Raw genomic sequence first — 25,232 nt, 5'->3', positions numbered from 1 at the left:
AACCCGGATAAGTCAGAGCTAAAGATACAACCCTTGATCACATACAGGGTGTTAAAATATAACGTTTACAACACTTCAGGGATGATAGAGGAGGTAAAAATAAACATCTTTTTTAAGGATACCCATGAGTGAAATTTGTAAATCCGAAACTATTCAGTCAATCCTTATGAAATTTTTACCACACATATTCATTGATTGCAATAAAAAACTGACAAAGTTTCATCCCCCTAGGGCAAATAGTTTCTGAGTAATAAAATATTTACTATTTTTTATAACTACGCTACAAAATGCCCTCTGCGTTGTAATTTTATTTGAAATGTTTTGATTTTTGGTCAGGACATCCCCCATGCATATGATTCTTTAATTTGCTATCAAGTTTTTGTGTAATGTTATTAATTTGACTTGTGGAATTTTTTTTCTTTTGTAATATACAGTTTTCGCTCATGGGTATCCTGTGACAAAACTTTAGCAGATGCGCCGTTTTGCCGCAAGATGGCCTGAAGGGTAGATGGCTTGACTTCCGTCACAACACACATTGGTTAGTTCTGTTTGTACTGCTGTACCTTCAACAAGTTAAAAGGGTCCCTAACACTCTCCGTGGTGGTAATTATTTTGTTTTTCTACGCGACGTCCTACCAGAACTTTTAGAAAATATCTCATTGAACATCAGAGAACGAATATGGTTTCAGCATGACCGTGCCCCTCCACACTTTGATAGTGTCTGAACCACCTAAACGCTACATTCCCCGATCGTTGGATTGGCAGGGGTGGGTCGGTATCGTGGCCACCTCGATCACCAGACCTAACCCACAGGATTTCTTTTTGTGGGGTGACATGAAATGTCTTGTGTATGAGACATCGATTGATACGGCAGAAGACTTAGTTGCTCGCGTTGTTGAAGCTGCACAGGCTATTCAAGAGAATGTTAGCCTTTTTGAGCGTCGCAGACACTCCATAGTGCGAAGGTACCATTTGTACAATGCCTTCAATGGACGGCAGTTTGAACACCACCCCTAAAACGACAATTGGTCTCATTCCTTATAGATTACACAAACACTTAAGCTACGTAAACAATAAACGGCGCATCTGCCGAAGTTTTATCACTTACAAAAGATGTTTGTTTTTACCTCCTTCATCATCCCTGAAACGTTGTAAACGTTATTTTTTAACACCCTGCATAATAGATTAGCCGCGATATAGGAATTTTTGGCAACAAAATGAGTAGTTCCACACACCGACAATAGATAACGTGATATGGCTGAACGGCTCTAGATCTAGACATGGCAACAGCGTTGCTAACCATGCAATAAATTATCGCGTTATACGATATTTTTAACCCCTGCTATATGCGATAATACGTCTTATAGGATAATACGATAATTTTCTTTATGTAATTAGGGCAAGGAAATTTAATGTTGGCGCGCTAGAATTATATCATTTTTCCGTACGATACAGTGAGAAAGGAATTCGTAGACCTGACATGGAGTAATGTATTACTTCATGGGGATACACTACTGTTGATTACGTTTCCAGAGAGATGGCGTACACACAGGCCCACCAGTGACGTCTCTTGTGTCACCAGCAAGGTCAATGTTATGCCTTGCTCAGTCAGTGCAGAGCTTCCAAACGAAGTGGAAACATGAAAACTAGTACAGGTATGCCTCGTTGACGTGGAAGGGCGCAATATCAGCACGTGAGTTCGAACGAGGCAAAATGGTTGGTCTCCGGGAAGCAGGTGTGTCATACCGTGGCATTTCGGCTCGTGCAGGTCATGCTATTAAGACAGTGATGCGTGTGTGGAACCAGTGGATAGAAGAGGGTCGTACGCAGAGACGAGCGGGTACTGGACCACGTAATGTGACCCCGCATGACCATGACGGACCGTACAGTGTTGAGTCGACGTTGGAGTACTGCAACGGGTGTGGATCTGTCTGCATCAACAGTTCGTCGCCGTCTTTTGAGGGCTGGACTAGTGGCTCGCACGCAGTTGCGTCGGCTTCCATTGTCCAGAAACCACCAACGCCTCAGACTGCAATGGGCACTGAACTCCGTCACTGGCGTGCTGTGTGGCAAAATGTAGTGTTTTCGGACGAGTCCCGCTTCAACTTGTCCTACAATGATGGCCGCATACGTGTTAGACGCTACCGTGTTGAACGCAATCTGAGAGGCTGCACTGTTGAGCGGCATAGCCATATTCCATTCTTCTCCACATCCACATTTCAAATGCTGCTAGTCGCTTCACTTCACTTCGTCGTTATGTCCATGTTTCTGTCCCATATAAGACCATACTCCACACAAGTCTCTTCCGTACTTCTTTTTTCCAGAGGTCCGCAGAAGATACTCCTTGTTCTATTAAAAGCTTCCTTTGCCATTGCTATCACTCTTTTGACTTCCTCGCAGCAGTTCATGTTACAACTTATAGTACGCCTCTAGTATTTGAAGCTAATACACAAACATAAAACAGAGTACATTACAAAATGAAATACATTCGTAAGAGTCAATTTTTCTCATATATGAAGGTTTGAAAAAATAATTTGTCGTATCTTTCTTAAATCAAAAATCGCTCATTAATGCGAGGGGGGAAAAGTATGATTAATAAAAGAATTGTGTAGTCTTGGGCCGAAATTAGATCTATGCCTCAACCCGATTCCATATTACACTGAGGTTTAATTATTACGACAGAAATAGCATATCTTCTTGTAGAAAAGGTATGATAATTTGACGAGTATTAGTTTTATTTTTGTGGTAATATGTTAATAATTACAGATGGTACGTTTTTGCAATCACAATGAGTGAATTGTGCCCAAATGCTCTAAAAATAGTAATTTCATGTTTAAAAGCATGTTATGTATGTTAGTGTAGTTTTTTTAATCCGCTATAAAACGCGAAATTGAATACAAAATGCGAAATAAGAGCTAATTACATTTTATGAGACTTTTTTGTGCTTTTTATATCAGAATCTATTTAAAGTCCCTTTCACATAAAAGTTCTTAATTTGTTTCAAAAAGTTTGGTCGCCCATGCATGTTAGCTTCTACAGCATGAGTAGCACAGGAATCTGACCTACCTGTTCTTATCTGCACAGTTCCGTATAGTTTTCAACTAATCTGTCTGGTGCTTGCGATATAAAATTGACTACCTGTGCAATATCTTTTGATCCACTGTTCGCCCACGGATTGTATATGGTAGCGGTTGATTGTGATTAAGTAATAAGTTGGGTCGAAATAAAATCACACCATAGCTTTTGTCAGTTTCTTCATTTTTTTTTTACAATTTCATTGTCATTTATATATATATATATATATATATATATATATATATATATATATTCCTTTACTTACTTATTGCTTTCATGAATTTTAACTGAAAAACCTAGAAAATGCACCTGTTAACACAGTGATGACATTGAATTTCTATCACCAAACTTCCCACAAAAAAAAAAAAAATGTTCCATTCAAAACCGCTACCAAATGCTAAATTTTAGCCTTAAAGTGCTATAAAGTGCTAAACCTGATTTCTAAAGTGATATATATATATATATATTTTTTTTCATTTTAGTTCCTAAAATCCATCACCTCTATTAATAATATAAATTCGTAATTCTTTTTATGTTTAAAATTTCGAAATTTTTACTTTTATGTGAGATTCGCTGGATAATCTAAAAGTCAATTAATTTCAGGTTTGCGCACAGCAAGTACAGGGCGATTCACTAGGATTTACCGTCACTTACGGAGCTTATTTTTGAAGACTTTCTAAGCAAAAAGTCATATAAGCATGTGTCCTAATCTCAATATTTTCAGAGTTACACTAATTTGAAATTGTTAGTAAAATACCTTTTTTTCTTTAGTTTTAAGGGTGAAAGAAAATTACAAATAGAGAATGAACTATTCAGAAGTATCATTTCTTTAATTGGCTAGTGTTCTGAAGCTAAAAATGTGTTTTTAATTGCTTTGTACAGATTTAGTTTTTCAATTTTTAACTAAAAATTACATTATTCTTACGCACTTATACAAATTGTTAGAAATCAAACGACTCTAGGAACTTGATTCTTTATAGTTTAATTAGTAGTAGTAGTAGTAGTAGTAGTAGTAGTAGTAGTAGTAGTAGTAGTAGTAGTAGTAGTAGCAGTAGTAGTAGTAGTAGTGGTGGTAGTAGTAGTAGTAGTAGTAGTAGTAGTAGTATTTATTTATTTAACCTGGTAGAGATAAGGCCATCAGGCCTTCTCTGCCCCTCTACCAGGGGATTACTAATATAATATTTAGAATAAAATTACAATTAATATTAAATTTACAATTACAATTACAATAAAAATTAAAGTATGACAAGATTACCTGATTAATGAAAGCCAGACAATTTATCATAGAAGTTAAGAACAAAGAATATTTTTGTATTTACTGAATTACAAATTAAATCTAGAATAACAAAATTCTATAGTGATGAAATTACCATATATAGAGAGAACTATTTACAAGAAACCATGTCTGAACGAGTCTCAATAAATTACTGACCAAGTGCCCAGTAAGTTTGCGTTTGAATTCAATTTTATTTCGACAGTCCCTGATGCTAGCAGGTAACGAATTCCAGAGTCTTGGCAGGGCTATTATGAAAGAGGATGAGTATGAGGAGGTGCGATGGGATGGTATTGTTAGTATTGTTTCATGGCGAGAGCGTGTGTTCAGATTGTGGTGAGAAGAAAGGTAAGTGAAGCGAGACGACAGGCATCCTGATGTACAGTCTTGAAGAATTTACAAGAGTGGCTTGATTTGCAACAATTGTTGTGACAAATGCGTAAGAAAATGTAATTTTGTAGTTAAAAATCGAAAAAAATTACATAATTTCCAGATAAACTGGCTCTTAGAAATTGAATACTGTATGACCAGAATGCCTGGAATTGTTTATAATATGAAACGGTGTACCCAAAATCTCTTTTTTTCGGTATGAGGGATGGCTGTAAACATGTATTTCTATGAAAATCTAGAATGGTTTCTTTGCATCCTCTTGTTTTTTAGTAATAAAATGGAAGCATAGTTAGTAAGAATTCTTAGCCAGAAATGGCACGAAATGTGTGATTCTCAGAATTGGCCCAAGAACGCTGTTAGCCAGTGAAGTGACGTATCTGGACGCCAGCAGGCGAGTGTTTGTATGAGGCAGCGGACCTACACGGAGACACGTACGTGTGATTTATGGGACGGGTCCGCTGGGTGGCGATGAGTCGTGGTGCATGACCAGACTGCACCAGCACCTGCTGCGGGCCCACACCGTCAGTTGACCACTGCTTTGCCATCTCCGTGATCCCAGCTCACTCGAAAGGGCTTTATTTGTCTGTTAGATATGAGGCTTTATCTAAGATCATTATACAGGGTGATTCACGATTCACAGGATGAAAAACATATATGGGAAATGCCTGTTATTATTCGGTTGAGAAGCTTTTATCACCCAGTCTGCTGTCAAAAAAGCTGAAAGTTAAAATTTATAAAACAGTTTTATTACCGGTTGTTCTGAATGGTTGTGAAACTTGGACCCTCACTTTGAGAGAGGAACAGAAGTTAAGGGTGTTCGAGAATAAGGTGCTTAGGAAAATATTTGGTGCTAAGAGGGTTTAAATTACAGGAGAATGGAGAAAGTTACACAACGCAGAATTGCACGCATTGTATTCTTCACCTAACATAATTAGGAACATTAAATCCAGACGTTTGAGATGGGCAGGTCATGTACCACATATGAGCGAATCCAGAAACGCATATAGAGTGTTAGTTGGGAGACCGGAGGGGAAAAAAAAACTTTGAGGAGGCCGAAACCTAGATGGGAGGATAATATTAAAATGGATTTGAGGGAGGTGGGATATGATGGTAGGGACTGGATTAATCTTGCTCAGGAGAGGGAGCGATGGCGGGGTTATGTGAGAGCGGGAATGAATCTTCGAGTTCCTTAAAAGCAATTTGTAAGTTGTATTTTTTTATTGTTTATTTTATTGGGTTATTTTACGACGCTGTATCAACATCTAGATTATTTAGCGTCTGAATGATATGGTGATAATGCCAATGAAATGAGTCCGGGGTCCAGCACCGAAAGTTACCCAGCATTTGCTCGTATTGGGATGAGGGAAAACCCCGGAAAAACCTCAATCAGGTAACTTGCCCCGATCGGGATTCGAACCCGGGCCACCTGGTTTCGTGGCCAGACGCGCTGACCGTTATTCCACAGGTGTTGTAAGTTGTAAGTAACCTATAATGTCAGAACGTTACAATTTTTCCCCTTTGTATGTCGAGTATAACTAAACATTTCACGTTAAAATAGAAGGAAAAATAAAAACATTTTTCTATGAAAAATAAAAAAGTCGCAAAACTACTGTCAGATTCAAAGTTTGTTATACCTATGAGTCATTCGAAAGTTATGTAGGACTATTATAATAAGCTGCTCTTCACGCAACGCTACTCAGTTGTTTATGATCAGGCGACGTGTTCTAATGGTAAATTCTTTTCCTTGATTGGTTAATTTTCATAATACTACTAGTTGCTTGAGAAGTAATATCATAAAGAACTAATACCCTTTAATGTTTCTATAAATTTTTATCACCAACTTTACGCAAATATCAAAATATCATGTGAATTTGTGAAAAAAAAAAATATATATATATTGTAAAAATTGACAATATTAAATTTGTAAATTAAGACAGTTTATTTTTAGTGTCCAACAAGTTTCCAATGTAACTTTAAAAAGAAAGGTTGAAGATATAATGCTACAGATCTCGGATTACAGTATATCTCTGCCAGTCAGTGGCCGTTAAATTTCAAATGGCTTATCGTACAACGTGGGCGTCAGCGTATTGAAAAGTATTACAACTTTCCTCCCCTCTCCTCACTTCCCCACAGCAAATGCCACGTTGCATAGAGGTAGAGATAAAATCCGAGATCTGTACACGTTAAACCAATTTCATCACCACTGTACAAAGTGCAATAGAACTGCAACATTTCAAAAACCTTTGCTGTAAGAGAAGAGTTAATGAAGCATATTACTGTTACTGACCAGGCATCTAGGAAGAAAATAAGAGAAAAAAAGATACGACATGGCCATAACTTTAGTACATTATTTGTGTAAATGTTAGATACGAAGAAAATATTAAAGAAATTGATCTTACTACACAAGAACGCTAACCAGAAGCTCATCTGTTGATATTCATTGTAAAATTCGAAGCTAAATCAAGAAGCTCTCTTTGTAATAGAGGTGACTGGAGTGACAGCGTATGAGTGATGGAGGAGTCATAAAATCGAGTTGGTTGAGTTTAATCACAAAGGGTTCCTTTCATCAAACAGTTGTTCACAGCAGTGCTACTGTTGAGCACTATTTTTCAGCATCTGGATTAGTTTATCGTAGATTTACAAAAAGATTGTGTACAGAGAAGCCAACAAAATTGTTTTCCAATATAATAAAATTTATTATACAGTTTTCAATCTACAAACTTATCAAACAAGGTAAAAGGTTAAAAAAAAAACATTGCATTACTATTCTTACAGAGGAGTTTTCGCTAACGTTTTCAACTATCTAATGGTCATCTTCAGGTCGATGTTGATTACATGAATATATTTAAACATAAAAGTTATTATTATTAAAAAGGATTGTACAATACTGCAATATGAATTTATGTTAGGTTAGTGGTTAAAAGTAATAGTTAATACAATATTGACATTGAGATAAAATGAAATATGTATACAGGTTACATAATATCAACTTTAACATGATTAAGCTTAATATGATATATTGCAATATGTTTCTTTTTTAGAACTTGTATCAGCATATAAGGTTGCAGTAGTAAGTAATGTGAGGTCTATTTCCTTAAGAGCTGGGGTTACCTTCATACTACAATTTATGCAGCTATCCAACATATTGCCTGACGAACAGTAGCGGCTGGTGGTCAAAATAATGAGTGTGCTACAATCTCTATATCGGCCTACTGTACAGCTTGTCCAAGTCAAGTCTGCGAATGGGGATATCTGGATGGAATGTAGAGGCAAAACACAGTTGCTACATAGGTCACTTGACGCTCAGATTTCAACGTGTGCACATCGTTTAAAATACACTACGGAGCGCACGCATTTTTTGTCCTTGTCTTCAGATAAAGGCAACAGTTACGCTGTCTCCCCCCTCATGCAACTTTCTCTCCTAAGCCCACGCTTGCCAATCAGAACGCCAAACCTCACTGTCAAGTAGAAGTAGAAGTACAGTCTATTTCAAAGCGTCTTAAATTGTTACCGCTCTATGAACTGAAGCGCAGTAGGAAAACTTTGCTGTCATATGAGACTGTACTGGTCTCCTCTCGTTATCGCCTCCTATCACTACAGAACTACCTCCAACTTCCCCTCTCGGCTCGCAGACTTAACTTGGTCGAGCTGTATACACTTATATGTATTTATATTAATTTGAGACTCGCCTAGTGACGAAATATGAAGTCCATACGACGTTCCTTCCTACTGCAGAACTTGTCAATTACCCTGGTGTTAAACCTCTCCATCTTGGACATCATACTCTTTTCTATTGATAGTACTGCAAGAGCAGTGAGACGATCCTGGTACATAGTGTTCCTTAAAAACATGTTTCTGGCTCAGCAGTGGTCATTAGTGTTGTAACCGAAATATTTCCAGAACAATTCCAGCCCTAAAACAACGTATACGGGAAGAGATCGCTGCGATAGTTGTCAATATACTGAGAGGGGTTATGCAATAGTTCGTGGCCAGGCTCGAAGAATGTATGTGTTTCAATGGACGTCATTTGGCTGACGTAATTTTTAAGAAATACATTTTTTCCTTGTTGCATACCTAATGGTTATTCATGTACTTGTCATTTCTACTCATTAAATTGATATAGTCTAATAGTAACTTTTCATTCTTTTTCTGCGCCTTGAAATCATTTCGTTTGACTGGCCCACTTTTTAGATGTGATAACCTTTAGCAAAAGTGATTAGGTATCCGGGTTAATATGCTGCTTTTAAATCCTAAGCATGAACAAAATTTGTGAAATAAGCAGGCGAAATCTTTGCAAACACACGAATATACACAATCCACAAATGCTAAAAACGGTATATTTCGATGAAAATATGGAAATTCACCTTACGCAATATCACAATAATAGGCTATACAGGCTATACGTCGTATGGATTTCATATGAGGAAGTAAAACGAAACATAGCCGGTAACATTTGATTAGTAAAATTTAAAATGAAGTCTGAGTCATGATGTTATTACATATAATTCTCACCTCTTTTGTTACAATCCCTCTTAAATAAAATTACACGTCAAACATCCCGTAAAAGAAAATTACAATAATCAGAGGAATATAATATTATAATTACAGAGTGTGAAATTATACAAAAGACGCGAGAAACCGTTATGGGTCTCCACCTCCTTCCCGAATACAATTTGATGTAAAATAAGAAGTTTCAGGTTTACGGCAGACACACCCAATCTACAATGATATACTTATTGTACATGTTTTTTCCGTTATCGTACACAAACCAGTTTACCAAGCTTTCTTGATTTCTGATCGTGGTACATGAAATGGCTAAGGAGGAGCGTGAAGGCCGCGGTCGTGGGTTCGAGAGCCGTATAAAGCATGAATGTTTTTCTGTTGTAAAAAAAAAAGTGCTGTCGGCCGATTACACATTATACAATTACAATTATTATTATTATTATTATTATTATTATTATTATTATTATTATTATTATTATTATTATTATTATTATTATGTATTCTCCTATTATTAGGCACAATAAGTCTAAATGTGCACTTCGGTCAATATTTACATCAAGCTACAAACTCGAGAAAGAAAAAGAAACGTCTTAATGATAATAATAATAATAATAATAATAATAATAATAATAATAATAATGATAATAATAATGTGATGTACAGGGTGGGGCATAGGAACCAAGTGTTTTTAAAATAATCATAAAACAGTTAGTTTTTGTTTTCAACACATTTTATTCGCAGAACAACGTTTGTGAGAACATACCATTTCAATTATGAGCGGAAAATTACATCTGGCATGTGATGTCCATCTGTGTTGACGCATTGTTTAAGGCGCTGACGAAAATTCACCTCTATTCTTTCCAGGGGATCTCTGTGATTTGGGTGATGTGTTGACGTACTGTGTCCTTTAATTCATCTAATATTCGGGGCTTATCCTCGTAAACACGTGCCTTTAGGTACTCACATAGAAAAAAATGACGTGGGCAGGTCAGGGGACCGAGGGAGCCATGGAACATCACCATATCTCGAAATGAGACGATTGGAAAACAGGAGGCAAAGAACTGCCATTGACGCTCTGGAGATGTGCGCCGTGGCCCCATCTTGCTGAAACCGCCTATCTTGTATGGATGTAAATGTAAATCGCCATGCAAAATCCGTGTTACCGTACGATTGCTGATTCCAAGAGCAGCTGAATGTCTTCGAGCAGAGCTGCCTGGGCTGCGCAGCATCGCTTATCTGACTGAAAGTTTTCTGGAGTACGCACTCTGTGTTGGGGGCCGGGCGATTTATTCTTCAGTATTGCGCCTTTTTTTTTTTTTAGATTTTTTTAACCCAACATAAGACTGTGTCACGCACGGGAACAGAATCATTGCGATTAATATTGAATCTGTAGCAAAACTCACGCCGTATCGAGGTCACCTACTCGCCATTTCTAACAAAACAAACATACGCAAACATGCGTCCACTGCTCCATGATGCCGACTGCAGGTGAAATGCTATGAGCCACGGAATGGACTAATGACCGAGTACAAGCCATTTAAAAAACACTTGGTTCCCATGTCCCACCCTGTATATTTTAACTCCTCATTGCACTAAGTATAAACGAACATCATTATGATGCTATAAAATATTTATTTCGAAACTTTTACGAAAATAGATGTTTACAACATCATTTATGAATGATCTATATGAAACATAAGCATTTGCAGTAATAATAAAAAAAAACAGTGGTTATTGTGATAAACGATGTCTACAACAATTTTCGTAAGAGAATTTAATTGTAATTTACATAATTACAAGTCCAATTTAAAACTTAAGACAGAAACTTAATATTATTAATTATTGTGAAACTACGTTAATACTAACAATTTTAAACTATACATTAATACAAAGTAATTACATTGGAAAATTATAACAACATTAATGAAATTACATTAATGTAACAACATCGTAAACTACACGTATATTATGGTGTGACCAAAACTACTTCCGATTTGACAGCTTACAGAGAAGGGGGAGCAATGTTGCCATGTTGTCCATTATGTGTAAGCGAGCGCGCTGTCGATAGAGTGCAGTAACGAACAGCTGACATGAACGTATACATTGCTAACCAAGTTGTTTAATACTATGCATCAAAATTAGTGTACATTACTATTTTTAGCAGCAGCAACAACACCGGTATTCTTTAAAGTAATGTAATAGTGTTAGAAAAGCGATGAAAGAACTGTAAACTGTGACAACAAGTTTAAATTTAATACGATACCTTTACTTTTATGAGTGCCAGTATTCGTCCATGTAATATCGTTAGAAAAGCATCTTGCTGGAAAGCATTTATATTTGTTACACTTTTCTCCACCTTTTCCTTTTCCCCGAAGTTTCAAGTCTTGAAGACCCTGCGTCATCTTTATCTACACGGCCTTTTTCTTTTCCAATATCATTAACAGTGGTCTTATTAATTTTAACACAAGCAGCAGTTCTCATTACGACTTGCGCCAAAGGTAAAAGAGCCCTCCATTATCTTTTTCCCTCTCAAAATACGCTCTTACAGTACATTACATACCATTCTTTGTTCTCCGCCTGCCTTTCATTCCTTCCGACATTGCACAAATCACTGTTTAGAAACTCTCGCAGAAACTAGAAAATACACACTAGTTGCACACTCCACCAATTACAACGAAGATAACACATGTAATATAATTTAAACACAATAATTATCGATACACTAAAACAATAATAAAACTAAACAATATTTTTAATTCACACAACGCACGCGCTAACCAGCCAACTCAGTCATCCCGAACATTGTAGGCCTATGCACGTGCAACTGGTAAACACAGACACAGCAACACCGTCCCGTTACCATGGTATGGGTCTCTCGTGATTGGTTGATTTGAATGGTTGCCATGGTAACATGCTAAAGGCGCCATTTGTCAGGTCGGAAGTAGTTTTGGACACACCATAATATCAAGATGTTTAGAAACTACAATAACATTCAGAATATTGGAATAAGACATTAACACAATAACGAATATTGTATAACTATTTTAATATTTAAGAATGTCTCTCGCCGTATCGTCTTGATCGTGGTCTAGGTCTCAAACTATGAGAGACCGCGGCACCACAATTTTTTTTTATATAAGCCGAGGGCTCGATCCCAACATATTTACTCGTAAACACATTTAACTAACATAAGTATTAATAATAATTAAGAATGGCGTAATCTTAAAACTTAGGCTAAAGAGTATTGGTAACTGCGAAAACGTTGTGAAGTGTTAACAAATAATTTAATTACAATAATTATCAATTACTTAATGCATTTTTGTAGCATGTTGTAGTTTCCTGAAGCCAACGTCATTAAATTTATTAATTTATGCTAATTTTGACTGACATATTATTAATCCTTTCTGACAACCAGAAACTTATAAAATGTATAACATTAATCATTATATTAGTAAATTGATTTTAATGAGTTGGTTTGAAAAGAAATGGTAATGGGAAGAATGATTATGGGCTGTAACTCACCACAGAAGTCAGTTGAGCAGGGGAAGTAGCAGAAGGGAATCAACATATCGGCGAAATACTTATCACACATACATATGTCAAATGTTATATGCAATGTATGTAATTTTATTTATAAAAATGTAAAAAGCTTCTAATTTTAACGCTATTTCCAACACTAATGGAATGTTTAGCGTCTTAAGAAATATTATGTATTTATAACACAAATATTTCATCAAGTTGTTTCCTATCAGAAAAATTGTGCATTAACAAAATTTTAACGCACAATACCTATACCCAGTGGCAGTGCGTCAATAAGAGCACAAGAGCACATGAACATCTTGTTTCCATTAATGCACGACTAGTTTTATTATTTAATACCGTTTTGACGTAGTGGGGATGTATAATATCGGAATCGAGTATTTTAAACTACACACATCTTGCATAAACTTCTTATGTCTTTCCCTGGCCGCTTATGACTCGTCAAGAGCACAAAGCGTTAAGGGGACACTCAACTTAAAAATTGGAGAAAAAGTGTCATAGAAATGAAAAATTAAATTTCTACACTAATTTACGTGACAGAACTAAATCAATACGCAGAATTCTTCCCCTATTCATTGACAAGTCGCAGTCAAATGCACAAAGCCAAAAAATAAAAAATGATAATTAAAAGTGATATTTAAATTAATGATTGATTAAAAATTGAAATATTTTTTATTTTGAAAAGTATTGGATCTAATGAGCTGAGATTTTGCATGTTACTTTCCATGTGTATATTAAACTTTTTCTCCAAATTTGAAAAAGATTGGTCAAATAGGAAAAAAGTTCCAAAATATAGTTGAATGTCCCCTTAAGTGAACAGTGAATCTATCCTACAGATGTCAGGTGTATCGATGCCCGTTCACGTGCTATATATCTCGAGGAGGAAATTTAATAGTCTGTATTTCAGCCTGTAGGTGTCAACATCTCACTGTCGGAACATTGACTTTATGTGGGTGTGTGTACAGTGCTGTTACGAGAGTGTAGTTTGTGAATTACTATACTTAAGTGTTAGCATAATAGCATAGTTTTCAAACACGTGCTGGCTGAATGTGATATTGGTATGAATTTAAGTATCTCTATGGTGGTGTATATTATTAAAGAATAATATTTACTGGCATGTATTCATAGTAAGCTTAATCAATCTATATGAATGGGATTACAGTACTGGTATAGGCTATAGTATATCAGTGTGTTGTGAACCAAAATATATTACTGAACACACGCTTATAACGGTACTGTGGTATGTATTAATTTTTAACAAACGTAAACAAAGAACTCTGTTCAAGCAATTTTGAACAGTAAAAAACAGGGTAAACTGACCTACCAGGAAAAATTGGAAATAAAAGACTAGTTTTCATTATTATTATTATTATTATTATTATTATTATTATTATTATTATTATATGTTTTGAATTTACATATGATTTTTTCGATAGTGAAACATTCATATTATGCTAAACGTACGATTTCAAATTCTCTTCGGTTTTGGAACACAAAATTGTGAACACACGTAATATTTTATCACTAGCCGCCACTGCCTATAACAGAATGTTCCGCGTGTTAGAAAATGTTGTGTATTAGAATTTCAACACGCAAATGGTCTAGTAACTCTAGTAGATTGTTTCCTTGGCACGAAAAGCTGTGTATCAGTAGGATTTTAACATACAACACCTCTAACTGTATAAACTCTATTCCAAACAGAAGGTTTAACACAGGCCTAGGCATGAAGAACTTAATTGAGTCACTGCAGACTATCCCTTAACTCACCACTCCATCTTTCCCGGCAGTGACTAGTACACAGGTCGGAAAGCATTGCTGAGTGACGGATTGTAAAAGGCAGGCATCATAGCTTTCGGCTCTCGTTGGTCGCCTAAAATCCACCACTGTGTGTTTTTTTCTGGGCGGCGTTGTCTTCTTTCCTCTTCCCTTTATGCCCAGGGCTGGTCTAACGTATGAAGGAACTCGATTTAATATGACTATTACACTTTTACAGTACTACGTCATACTACTTTTGACCAATAAAATGGTACGAAAGGACGTCTTTCAACCAATCATGGCTGCTTATCGCACAATTTTATCGCGTCCCTAGCATTTGTTTAATTTTATCGCGTCCCTAGCATTTGTTTAATTTTATCGCGTCCCTAGCATTTGTTTCTTTGTTTGCCAACATTTCAAACTGCGCTGGTCTGGACGTCAAAAAACCAGAAAACTACAAACCACTCCAGTCGATGCACAGCAGTTTCAAATATGACTCGCATTGGCATTCAAGAACAAGAATTAATAAAGATCACTGGTCATACCTATGCATCTTCCCTGAAATCCTATTTACAAATAAATGAAGAGCACCATTCGGAAATCCTGAATAAGTTGAGGAATACACCATGTACATCAACGAGTTCCACTTCTTTTACGCACACGTCTAATATAAAACATTCAAATTTGAAAATTGTAGTTTCAATAAATGTTTCTTTTAAAATTATTCATGTTTATTTTTTATGTCTTCATCGTTAACTAAAACTTTCCTTGTTTATTTCATCATCCCTAATTAAAACTTTTCTAACAATTGTTTATATTATTTAGGTTATGTTATAGCTTCTGCTATATGATATTATGGATAGTCACGTACCAGAGATTGTTTAAAACTAAGATTTATTGAAAATCATGTGTAAAGTGACGTTGATTACTGGGATCCGGATAATTGAAGTGGAATGCAACTGTTTTAATAAAAATGAAATTGAATCAACAAAGCCTTCTACAGAGTTCAATGAAGATTCCATAGTTGGCACGCCTGATAATATCACGTAATTATAACACACCACTGCCATTTAGCATGCATCAGCGTAATATTTGTAATGTTGAGATGGTACAATAATACATTATTTGAAGACAGTTGTATTTTCGTAAGTCAATTAATATTTTATTGTATTTGAGTACTTTGTTACTTCTAATCTTTATATACTTTCTTCTAATCGTGTAATAGTCAATTAAATCCCACTCGAGTTTTGGTTTTCTCTAGATAAATCAAAGCCTCTAGTGAGATTACTGTTGATAAATTTAAGGTAATATCAGTTAAATTTATAAGCGAATGTACACAGAAGGGAATGTTTGAAATTAACAAAAAATCCTAACGTACAGCAGTTAAATGAGTATGCAAGCGGTCCCATATGTCAGAAAACATTTTGGCATAATCTCTCAGTATCTGAAGAGGACTGAACGACGAGACGTTGAAATTGGTAAAAAAATAAGTCTGTTCTCATATCCTTCTGAACAGCCTTGAACCTTCAAGTCCCTGTAACTTACTAAATAATTATAATTAGTAATTTTAGGTCTTGGTCTTATTGCGTCAACTCTTGAATTGTTTCGGTTAAGAGGATTGTTCACGCATTCAGCAAGGGTACCTCAGTGATTAAAGTGCGAATAGATCCATAATGGAAGGACAAGGAGCTTTGTTCACCTAGACATCGAAGCTATTGTTCGAAATTTTGCAACCTCATTTTCTCTACCGCGCCGCTAGACAGCTGGGCACGCCGAGATTTCTAGTTCATCGGTATCGGATTCTTTACCCGAGGACATACCGAGTGCCCGCCAGCTACATAACCGGGCGATACAGCGCTGGGACTCGGGGAAGAGCCCACAGGGTGAGTGCGAATTTCATGCTTCTAGAGACTGAATTACCACAATTACATCGACACAATATCATTGATCTTGGTAAACTACACATAATTAGCAGAGTAAATATCACTCGTATAATACATTCTGGGAAACTACATTGATATTATAATTGTTAAAAAGACTACATTTACATTAAGAATCTTGGAAAAATCGCATTAATATTAAGAATCTTGAAAAACAACATTAGCATTAAGAATTTGGAAAACTACACTAGCATAAACAATTATTTTGAAAACCACATTTGTATTAAGGACGTTGGAAAACTACATGGCGTTTCAATTCAGACCGGTGCCACGTAGTCATGTCATATTCCGTTCAGTTATAACCAGGCTTCGAGACTTCGGACCCGATAGAGCAGTTCAGTGGGAAATCCTAATAACGGCGTACTGAGTATAGTGATAAAGCGTACAGTGGGTGGGGGTACTGTAGAATGAATGCCAACAAATATGCAAAGGAAAACGCTCTGGATTTGAAGGTTCTGACGAATAATTTGGTTTTCATACAAACTGTGTCTGAAACTATTACACGGTTAGAAAAGTCAGACCAAAAGATGCCGGAAGCTCTCAAATTAATTTAGAAAATGATGCAGAGAATTAATGAGACATCAAGTACACAGGTTACTGAACGTGTAAAACAGAAGTAGAAATCAATTTTATGTAAAAATAACGGATATGGAACATTGTGTAACATAAACAGCAAATTAGTGGTCATAGAGTCACCCGAGAATAAAGGACTGTCTCTTAGAGACTGCAATGATGTTAAGTTTTTTTCGTTTTGCTCATATCACGTCATGCGACGTAGAGCGCAGCTTTCTACAGTACAAATTTTGGCAGGTAACCGAAAAAGATTTACGTTTGAGACACTGAGAATGTATCTTGTAGTAGGTACATTGCAATTCGGTACTGTAATTTCACTTCCTAAAGACGACCAATAGGATAAATGAAAAAAATTAAAATTGCTACATGCTTATTTCCATCATTAACACTGTGTATAATTAAACACAAATGCTTATAAAAGACAGGAAAATAAATGCTTTTCACATTCTTTTGACATTATCATTGTGTAATGTATATTTACTTTCAGAATGTACAATATGTGTGTTCCCCCATACTACCGTACTGTACTCTAAATAGCAACGTTGTTGCCTCAACACATCTCTATCTACCTGCAGTGAGTCAACAACCTATAGTGCATGCACAGTAAACTTATTGTATCGGGTCCAAAGTCTCGAAGCCTGGTTATAACAACACTGGTCAACAGCCATTTTGCGCCTGACATAAAACTAACAAATTCTTACTAATTTCGATCTTCTGAATTCAAAAATAACAAGCAAAATGTTACATCAGTTTGGGTTTTCGAGATGTACAATATAATTAATTTTATATGCATTATATTTAAAAAAAAATCTCCGTATTTCGTGTGTAACTACTTTGTTTTACAAATGTGACGATCCAATATGTGAAAACAATATTAGTATAAGTAGGCCACCATGTTAGAAGCACTTGTAGAAACGGAAATTATTTTATTGTCCTTTTACGAGTCTATTTGGAGAGGGGGAAACAGGTTCGCGGTATGAATTCGCTGATTTTACTTGAGATGTATATTTATTTCACGGTGAGCTTTAATGACATTACTGTAGTTTATATTTTGCAATAGACCACCTTGTTAAAACGACTTCTAGAAGCGGAAATTGTTTTATTGCCCATTTCGGTTACATTTGGAGGGGGAGAAAGAGATTCGCTATACGAAATCGCTTCAGTTAACCAGGAGATTTCCGTGGTGTTAATATTCTGTGTAAGACGTGTATTTCTTTAAGTATGCTTTAATGATAATATTCAAATTACGTATGGCTTATATGTGCGGATTTGGAGATTGTAGCATTGCTTCTTGGAATACAATTAGGCTACAAAAAATGTTACTGCTTTCTGTGCGAATGGGACAGTCGAGCGCGAGATAAGCGTTATAAAATAGAACGACACTCACTAGAGCCAGGGAAGAAAAATATTATACATCAACCCCTTGTACCTCAAAGTAAAGTAATTTTACCCCTTCACATATTAAGTTAGGGTTAAGAATTTTGTTAAAGAGATGAATCATAAAACTGAAGCATTTAAACATATCCAGGAAATATTTCCTGCTTTTAGTGACTCGAAAATAAAAGAGGGAGTTTCCAATGCACCACAAATTAGAGACCTAATGAAGGACAATCACTTCGAATCTTTGTTGGAAGGGAAAAAGAAAGCCGCCTGGATTGCATTCAAGGTGGTTGTATTAAATTTTCTAGGTAACCGTAGAAGTGAGAACTATGAAGAACTAGTGCCAAATTTACTGTTGGCGTATGAAAATATGGGTTGTAACATGTGCCTGAAAATTGACTTCATTCACTCCCATCTTCACTTTTTCACTGGGAATTGTGATGATTTCAGTGATGAGCATGGTGAGCGCTTTCATCAAGAAATTTCAACTATGAAAAAAAAATACCAAGGACAGTGGAGTACCAATATGCTACCAGACTATTGTTGGAACTTTATCTCGTGATTTACCTGAGAAAAGAAAATGCAGAAAAAGAAAGCTGGAATCTTCTGAACAGTGAATATTTAACCTCATTGTCATTATATAAAGCAGTATTTTGAAAAGATCTAATATCGAAAATTTCTCAAAAACCGTAACAAACAACTGTTTTATTATCATACTAGCCGTACCCGTGCGCTCCGCTGCACCCGTTAGAAATAAATATAAAGTAATTACTTACTTACAAATGCCCTTTAAGGAACCCGAAGGTTCATTGCCGCCCTCACATAAGCCCGCCATCGGTCCCTATCCTGTGCAAGATTAATCCAGTCTCTATCATCATACCCCACCTCCCCCAAATCCATTTTAATATTATCCTCCCATCTACGTCTCTATTTAATTATATAATTAAAATAGGACATTTGATCCAGGGAACATTCTTGTTTGATAGAAGGATAAATCGTTTATTATGTTACTTAATTTAAATTGTATTTGCATAATTAAAATGCGATCATTTTGATCCAGAGACCACTCATTCAGTCATAAAAATTAGTTTAGGAAATACAGGAAACGAATATACAGAATAGCCTATCAAGTTTTCTGTGCATAAGAATCTATTTTAATCTTACCTGTCCTCGATTCACTCAGAAGTTACTGTGATAACATTATAGCATTATGTCCATCTAGAGAAACTGCACTTTCCAATAGTAAATTAATAATTAATTATACAAATCGGTTAATTTAGCTTCCGATATTACTTCATAGAAACGCAGAAACATTATCTGTAGGCTATCTTTCATAGCTTTCGATTGTTGCTGTCCAAGGCCCCTTATAGACGAAGTCATTTGTTTTTTAATTCATTACACGCTTAAGATGGCAGTTATTTTAATTTTAAAACTCATTTATCTCATTAAATATCAGTCCTATCAAAATTTTTCAAGGAATAAAACTTATCGCAAATTATTTTTAAAGAAACTTTTGTTATGTAACATTTTTCACAAAAAATCAATAATAAGAGAGATATTTCGATTCAATTCAGGCCCCCTTATAACCCCCCCCTTTTAAATAATATATTTTGAATGCCATATAGCCTATAATCTAAGTTACAACGAACTTAATTTATATTCCAATTTTCATCGAAATCCGTTCAGCCATTATCGCGTGAAAAGGTAACAAACATACAGACAGACAGACAGACAGACAGACAGACAGACAGAGACATACAAACAAAAATTTCAAAAAAGCGATTTTCGGTTTCAGGGTGGTTAATTATATATGTTAGGACCAATTATTTTTGGAAAATCGAAAATTACCTGAAAAATTTCGGCTACAGATTTATTATTAGTATAGATTCGTATTCAGGAGGCTCAAATTATATAGAAAATATATATCACATGTTAAAATTTGTTACGCAGTGTAATATAACGGCAGCAGACAGTGCCCGTTCCTAGGAAACGAAGCGGAATTTACCGACAGTATCGGTCCTTAGTAACATCCGAATGGGTTTCGGTCTCACGTGTTAAAGTGTTGTGTTGTTGCATTCATTGATACTCTCAAGAACGCCGTCTCTTCATTTATAAAACATAGGCTATATAGGCTAAGGAAAAGATCAATAAAAAGTGTCAAATCCGGAGCTACGCTCGGGCATGGGTTCGATTCCCGCATGGGCTGATTACTTGGTTTCTTTTCCGAGGTTTTCCCAAACTGTAAGGCGAATGTCAGATAATCTATACCGAATCCTCGGCCTTATCTCGTCATAAATTCCTTCGACTATGAATAACGTGGTACTTGATGCAGCGTCGTTAAATAACGAACTAAAAAGTTTAGAGCAAAATTTAAGGTAACTTTCCTGGTCTTTCGATGCCTCACAAATTTACTATTCAGTAACTTAATGTAATAAAATTATAAATAAGTTAAATAGAATGAGTAAATAAATAAGGTTTAACTGTTTCATTTAAAAAAATTCAGAACTGGAAATGTGCATATTGGATATTTTTACAAATTTCCTCTCTCTTCAAGATTTAAACATTTCGCGGATCATTCACATTCCTTTTTGTTAAAATTTGTCAGCGTCAAGAACGCTCTTTTCAAGTAATAAATGGCAGACTATGTACTTTATGATCCCACGTATGTCATTTTGAAAAAAAAATAACTTCTTGAGTCAATAACCAACCGTTTATAATTGCCCGTTCCTCTACCGGACTCTGTATAATGCAAAGGAGTGTAATTTTCGTAGTAGCAATTTATATTATTTATTACCATCTTCATTCACTTGTCTTATTGCATTAACATTCCTTCATAATAGCATTATTTTAGGTGGCAATATATAGAAAAAATTCGTCTACAATTCGTACAATGGGAGTTTAATTAACGAAAACGAAACACAGAACGAGCTGCAGCTTGTCGACCCCGTACCGAGTCCGTGGTTGTTCGTACCTTCCGGCAGACGATCCGAGAGAATGAAGGAAAAGGAATTTGGATTGCGTCCAAGATAAAATACGTAATGTTTATGAAAGAGTACAACTTGCCTCCATGGGCTCCAGACGGATTTGTGACGTAATCACTTCACCATGACATTGAAACTCTTCCTGCTTCTTCAATGCTTCTCCATTCATCTTACTTAAACGAATAAGCATGAACAGCCTGCCACAGTCGAGGAAGTAGCAACCCAAAAGGTTTTCTCGCTTCTCTATGTGTTTACATACCAGATTAACAGAGCCTGGATATTTGTAAAGATGAACGAATTTCAGTTTTCAGTAAGCCGATTTTCGTACAATGTTGTAACGGCCGCCTGGAAATCCATATACAGTACAAATCATCTTAGTCAAGCTATTACTTTGAATTTATTTCTGTATATTTAAAAACTGTATTTTAGAACTATATTATATAAAATCTTGGAGAAATGTTTTGATGGTTGATAAATAGAATTAATGAGAAATGAAAATTCCTCTGCTTATTTTTCCTTATCCTGACGGTTTGTCCAGTAATTAGCAGTAAACAGGGTGCGAATTAACGGGGGGGGGGATTTCCCCGCTGTTGGAAAGTTATCCCCCTTCTCATAAATTCATATTAACATCTGCCAGGGATAACTTCTATCTCCCCCTCACAAAATATAATGTTTTAATACGAGTATAATATGTACGTTATAAAGTATAAAGTAAGCAAAGAAAATAATATTGATGTATTATTAGTCTACTACCGGCAAGCTGACAAAAATCAATAATTTAGGAATTATACATCTTATCTTAAGCCTGCTCATGGATATAATTATTATCAAGATGCAAGACAAGCAACTCAGTGCAACGAAGCGTTGAGCCGTATCGAATGAGGATAATAATAATTTTACGTATGGTATTCTATATTTAGGATTCTATCCCCTCCCCCCCAACAGAAATCTTAATTCGCACCGTGCCAGTAAATCGAGAATATAAAACTTTCTTAAAAATTAAGGGCCGTATTTATAGACATTTTTAGCGCGGGCTTCCGGTGGATGATCAGCATTTTTCGTATTCATAAACCAGTGTTAGCGATATGATATGATTTGAATTCTGTACTAGTAACCAGTGGATAGCCGGGGCTAGCTTGGCACGCTCGTAGCGCGTGCTGCGAAATGTCTATGAATAGCACCCTAAAACTTCAAATAAATGTAATACACCATACTGACAGACGGTATCGACTTGATTTTCGACAATTCCCTGTCGTCAGTGGTTGGAGTGTGTTACTCTCATGGTGGTGGGGGGTTTGTTTGTATGTTATGTATTATTACATAAAACAATGTACAGTTTGTGGTTTCTGTGACTTACAAATGACAAGTTAGCAACCAGCACTTAGTAGACCATTGTGTATAATAGCCCTGAGCACAAAATATAACAGATTCATCAGCCTAATGCACTTTCAAGACAACTTTTATCGATTTCACTATGCTGTCATCTAGCTACTGCAAAAGAAGTCACGTCATAACACTTATGAAATTACATGGAGTCATAGTTTGCAGCAGTACTTTCATCTAGTGGTCGTTATTAGAAAATTCATTTTCCACAGTGGATATATATTTACCAGAGCTTTCTCAAATTAGAGGTTGTCATTAGACAAAGCATACAAAAAAAGAACAAATAGACAATGAAAGATAACAGAGTAAAAAAATGACAAACAAGTAAATAAGTAAAAAGAAAAATGATAATGGTGCGTCAGTTTTTTCAGTACATTGTATAGAGTCCATATAGGTGGTTCCGTAAGAGTTTGACTGACTCTCTAATTTTGAGGAGGGCCAGTTTGTTTAGAAAAGATTCGTGCAGCCCTAGAGTCTTATAGAATTGAGAAGAGGAATTGGGTATCGTTCCTCTTGCTCCAAACATCAATCCCGTGACATTGATTTCGTGAAGTTGGTATTTAGACTATCTTTATAATACGGGATGGTTGGAATGTAGATTGCTCGTTTCTCCTCGATATACAGAGTATTTAAAAAATACGGGGCATAATTTCAGGTATGTATTTCCCACATGTAGACAATCAAAATAGTTCATTACAATATGTGTCCGGAAATGCTTTATTTCCGAGTTATGGCCTTCACAACATTGAAATTCACCGGAACGTTTTCCTTTCCGTAGGTCGTTGCCGTCAAAGGAGACATTAAGAGGGCACTCTGACAGGTCATTCCGAGGCGAAGGTTGCATTCAGTGTTGTGTAGGCGTTAGACTGTGCGACATGTATTCAAATCAAGGGCTGGCAGAGATACACTTCATGTGCGGTAAGGCGGACGGCAATGCTGCGCTGGCTCGTCGTTTGTAACAGGAGAGGTACCCACAGCGACAATGTCCAGATCGGAAGACATTTGTACGTCTCCATTACCGTCTGTGCGAGTATGGAAAATTTAACTCTCCTGGTTTGGGAAGGGGACGACCAAGATCTACAACTCCAGAAGTACAGGAGGAGATTCTCGAGGCTGTGAACATGACTCCTTCTATCACGAAGGGTAGCGTTGCAAGTCAATGTTCTTCATACGACTGTCTGGAGACTGTTGAAAGAGTATCAATTGTATCCTTATCATTTGCAACGTGTACAGGCCCTGTCACCAGCAGATTATCCTGCACGAGTTAGGTTCTGTCAGTGGTTCTTGCAGCAGTGTGGTGTAAATCCGAACTTTCCTCCCTTAGTATTACTTACAGAAGAAGCACAGTTCACACGAGATGGCATAACAAATTTCCACAATCAGCATGTATGGGCGTATGAAAACCCACGTGCAACTGTTCCATCTCATCACCAGGTGCGGTTCTCCCTCAACATGTGGGCTGGTACCATTGGTGATCGATTAGTTGGACCCCATGTACTTGTAAACAGACTTACGGGGCAGGCGTACACAAACTTCCTGGAAAACACCATACCTCATGTTTTAGAAGACACTCCACTGATCAATCGTCAACACATTCACTTCTTGCATGATGGCGCTCCTGCACACGTCAGTCGTACGGCTCGCCGGTACTTGGATCGAAGGTTTCCTGATCGATGGATAGGTAGAGGTGGCCCAATTGCTTGGCCTCCACGCTCACCTGATCTGAACCCTCTCGATTTCTACTTGTGGGGCCATTTAAAATCATTGGTTTATTCGTCTCCGGTGCCTGATTTGGAATCCCTTCGGAATCGAATTGTGGCATGTTCTGAGGACATACGCAATACTCCTGGAATTTGGGATCGTGTTCGCAGGTCAATGAGACATCGATGTGAGGTCTGCATTCAAGCAGGAGGTGGACATTTTGAACATCTTCTGTAATGACAACGACCTGCGGAAAGAAAAACGTTCCGGTGAATTTCAATGTTGTGAAGGCCATAACTCGGAAATGAAGCATTTGCGGACACATGTTGTAATGAACTATTTTGATTGTCTACATGTGGGAAATACATACCTGAAATTATGCCCCTTATTTTTGAAACACCCTGTATATAGGTGATAGAGCATAAATAACGTAAGAAAAAAGTCAAATGTTTTTCTGTAACTCTCATGGTTTTCTCAGAAAGAAATATGTATTGTGAGTCTTACTTTTTCGGAAAAGAGAATAGACAGTCATTATTTAGGCTACTTTTCCCGGTATGTACGCTGAACCAGTCGTTTGTTAACCTGTTGTGTAATGGTATGTGTTGTGTGTGGGCGCAAGATCATTGGCAATAATATTTACGTTCAGTCGAAATGTGAACAAATAATTAAACTACTATCAATCTTAAAAACACGGTATTTAAAAATTAAAAATAAAATTATAAGAAATAATTAAGTTTC

General features: G+C 36.3%; 1 protein-coding gene across 1 annotated transcript in view; it reads right to left on the bottom strand.

Annotated features, from left to right (window-relative positions):
* The window catches only part of LOC138709038 (uncharacterized), a 1,004,374-nt gene that overhangs the window by 29,661 nt on the left and 949,481 nt on the right, over positions 1 to 25,232 (bottom strand). The gene's annotated exons all lie outside the window — the stretch shown is intronic.

This window comes from Periplaneta americana, chromosome 11, assembly GCF_040183065.1.
Source record: "Periplaneta americana isolate PAMFEO1 chromosome 11, P.americana_PAMFEO1_priV1, whole genome shotgun sequence".
NCBI lineage: Eukaryota > Metazoa > Arthropoda > Insecta > Blattodea > Blattidae > Periplaneta > Periplaneta americana.
Note: the sequence above shows the minus strand (reverse complement) of the source record. Positions and strands in the feature narration are given on the sequence as shown.